The sequence below is a fragment of the Triticum aestivum genome, chromosome 2A (assembly GCF_018294505.1).
Source record: "Triticum aestivum cultivar Chinese Spring chromosome 2A, IWGSC CS RefSeq v2.1, whole genome shotgun sequence".
NCBI classification, from domain to species: Eukaryota; Viridiplantae; Streptophyta; class Magnoliopsida; order Poales; family Poaceae; genus Triticum; species Triticum aestivum.
The window spans coordinates 17983625-17987175 of NC_057797.1; positions in this window are offsets into that span (position 1 = coordinate 17983625).

The window sequence follows — 3551 nt, forward strand, 5'->3', positions numbered from 1 at the left end:
AAAATGAAAATGAAAATGAAAAACTAATAAATAAACCCTAAACCCTAAACCCTAACCCTAAACCCTAACCCTAAACCCTAAACCCTAAACCCTAAACCCTAACCCTAAACCCTAAACCCTCTCGCCACCGCCACCGGTCTCTCGGTCACTACGTCCCCCCTCTCGCCACCGCCACCGGTCTCTCGGTCACGCGGTCACTGCGTCCCCCCTCTCGCCTCCCTCGTCGCCCTCTCTGTTTATATGTAGAAGAGATGTGATAATATGCATATACACAATTAATTTGTTTTTACTACATGTTTTCAGGACTGACATATGGCGGACGATAGAGCTGACCCGATTTTGGACAACTATGATCCGGACGGTGAAGCCCATATGTTCGGCATCATAAACGGCGATATTGTATATGTGCCGACCTGACAAGAAGAAGAAGATGATATCTCTTCTTATCTGAACCTTGACGGTGAAGATGAAGGGCGCCGTCAGCAAGATGATGCCGAAGAAATGTCGATAAACGACGATCTTGAAATGGAAGTAGCAACCACCTCCGGCGCCGAGGTATATATATACATTGAGCCTCTGGTGATACAAACTAACTGATTTGAATAAATATGTGTGTACTAACGCGCGCGACTCTCTTTCTTATTTTAGCCCTCGGCCGGATCGTCGAAACAATCGAGTACGTCATCAAAGCGTGGCGCAACCAAGAGGTTGAAACCAGGAGAAACATACACAATCGAGGTTGTCGAGGATAAAACCGGCAAGCCGCTGGAGCCCCGCAAAAACGCCACCAAGTTTATCAACCAATGCGGAGCCATTGTTAGAGACAACGTCTCGATCACCGTCCAGGAGTGGAATGAGCCAAAGAAGGCACGTGTTGGTTCCAGTTTTGTTGATAAGAGAACCAAAAAAGATTGCTTCAACAAGCTTATGGAACATTTCGTTCTACCTCCGGAATACAGCAAATTCGATAAGGAGGGTAATAAAATCCCGGAAAACAAGGAGAGGAGGAGGCTAGTCAAACGGTTCGCTCTTCATAAGATGGCCGACGCATTCCGGAAATTCAAGCAAAATCTAGCCCATGACTTTGTCAATAAGAACAAGACTCCTGATTTCAAAGGACAATATGAGAAACTGAAACATGATTGGCCAGAATTTGTGAAGCAAAAGAAATCGGAGCAGTTCATTGAAATATCGGAAAAAAATAAGCAAAATGCGGCTAAGAAGGAGTACTATCATATTATGGGGCCAGGAGGGTATCGCCTTTGGGAGCCTAGGCGTGAGAAGTTGGAGAACGAGCTGAGGGCGCGAGGAATCCTTCCAGGTACGGAGGGATGGGACCCAAGGGCCAAAAGCTGGTGGTACGGGCATGGGGGATCGCTGAACCCGGAGACAGGGGACTGTGTTTACCGGGGCAAACTAATTAAACCCACCCAAGCCCTTATTAACGCAATGAGGGAAGCTCAAGAGGGGAAGATCAAGTTCAACAGAGAGAACGACGCGCTGACAAAAGCCCTCGGGAATCCTGAACACGGAGGACGTGTACGAGGCATGGGGCACGTTCCGTGGAAAGTAGGGTTCCCCCAGAAAGATGACCCGTACGGTTACAGAAGCCGTAAGAGAAAGATGGATCGGAAAGCAGATGTTGTGGTGCGGTTGGCATCTGAAATGGATGAATTGAAGAAAACAGTGAATGTACTAGTAGCCGAAAGAGATGAAGCTCGGACGCAGCATGAACATCATCCAGTGGATCTCGGAAGCCATGAGCGGAGAAGCAGCGTGGCTTCCACGGAGGCCCCACCGACGATCGATATTACTGCACCGGAGCCTCTGGCGGTCGAAATTACTGCACAGGAGCCTCCTCGCTACCCCGTGGACGATATAAAGGAGATGAAAGAATGTCATCTGTATTATCCTATCGGGAACATGTCCATGAAGGTAGCCATGGGTAGTGCTTTACCATGTTTACCTGGAGCACTCCACCACAACAACCCCATTCAAGATGGCTATGCTCGTGTCACGGTGGAGGACATAGTCAAAGGGTTTGAGGACCTGGACATTGACATTGCTACACCTGAAGGGGAGAAAAGACTTGGAGATGTCAAGCGCCAGTTCATTCTATGGCAAAAGAAGTTTATCAAGTTTCCAGGCGAGGCGCCAAGGACAACAAGTCCACCCCCCAGTCCTCGTCCGGCTGGTGATCAGACGCCGCCCCCCAATCCACCTCCGGCAAAGAAGCAGAAGCCGTCCTGGATTATTAACCCGGACCCTTATGTACCTAAGACCACAAAGGTACCGGAGCCATCACTGAAGCCTCTCCCCACAAGGCCTTGGGAACTTAGTGCCGAGGAAGGCGCCGCGGCCGCGGCTGCTCATTTGGAGAAATGGAAGGCGGACTGCAGGAAGTCAAGAGAGCCCGAGCCCAAGCAAGTATTTTCTGATGAGCAAAAGAAGTGGGCTAAGGAATTTTTGAACACACCGTCCCAAGCCGCGAAGAATCTGCCTGAGGACTATGCACGTGAACTTCGCAAGCAGGCACTCATATTCAAGGAGAACAGAGAGCGGGAGAAGGCCGAAAGTAAAAAAAGCGGGAAACAAGTTGCCCAGCTCGGGGAACAAAGTAAACAATCGATTGCCCCGCTTATAGTGGAAGCCGCCGGTCCGGATACCCCCGAGATCATACAAGCTGCGAAAGCACAGGGATTGACTGTAACGAGTGCCAGAGAAGAAGCGGCCAACTTAGGTATGACTCTTCGTGCACTGTTAGGCCTTGATGACGCGCCAATGAAGGAGGTCGTAATTACATATGTGAAGAATGGGCCTCTCGTCGAGCCTGCGCAGGAAGAGAGCCTACCTCCACAAATGAAAGGTCTGCTGCAATGGTACAAGGGTTACATAAAAAATAAAAACGCCAAAGAATATATTTTAGCGGAAGTTAGACATGAGCATCACTTCAAACATTACTCTGTACCAGTTCAGCTGAGTGAATTGTTCCAGCTTTTCAATCTGCGCGCGCTCGACAAATCTATCATCAGTTGCTACGTTCTGTAAGTGATTTATTTCTACCCCATCTCGTTCATATTGCCTGCACTATATATATGTCCTAACTATATTGTTCTGTCCGCTATTATACATGCAGAATGAAGATTAAGGAATGCAGAGTAAGGAACATCCATGATGTTGGGTTCATTGACCCACACATCGTTAATGGACATGTGTTAAAGCATCACCCCGCCGACGTGGAGGATGACCTGTGGCGGTTTCTTACAAAGCAGGAACTCAAAAGTGATATTCTATTTCCTTACCAGTTTGGGTGAGTGTTTCTGTCTTGAGCACATTCTCTTTTGTTTACTCCATGCATGGTATGTGGTCGGCTAATCGATGAGTTATGCATGACGTACTGTGCATGTATCGTGTCCGCAGGTACCACTGGATTCTGCTAGTAATTAAAGTTGACACCTCAGAATGTATCGTCCACGACTCTCTGGATATGGATGCAAAGCGTTGGGCCGACATGAGAAAAACCCTGCAGAAGTAATTATTTTCATTCATTT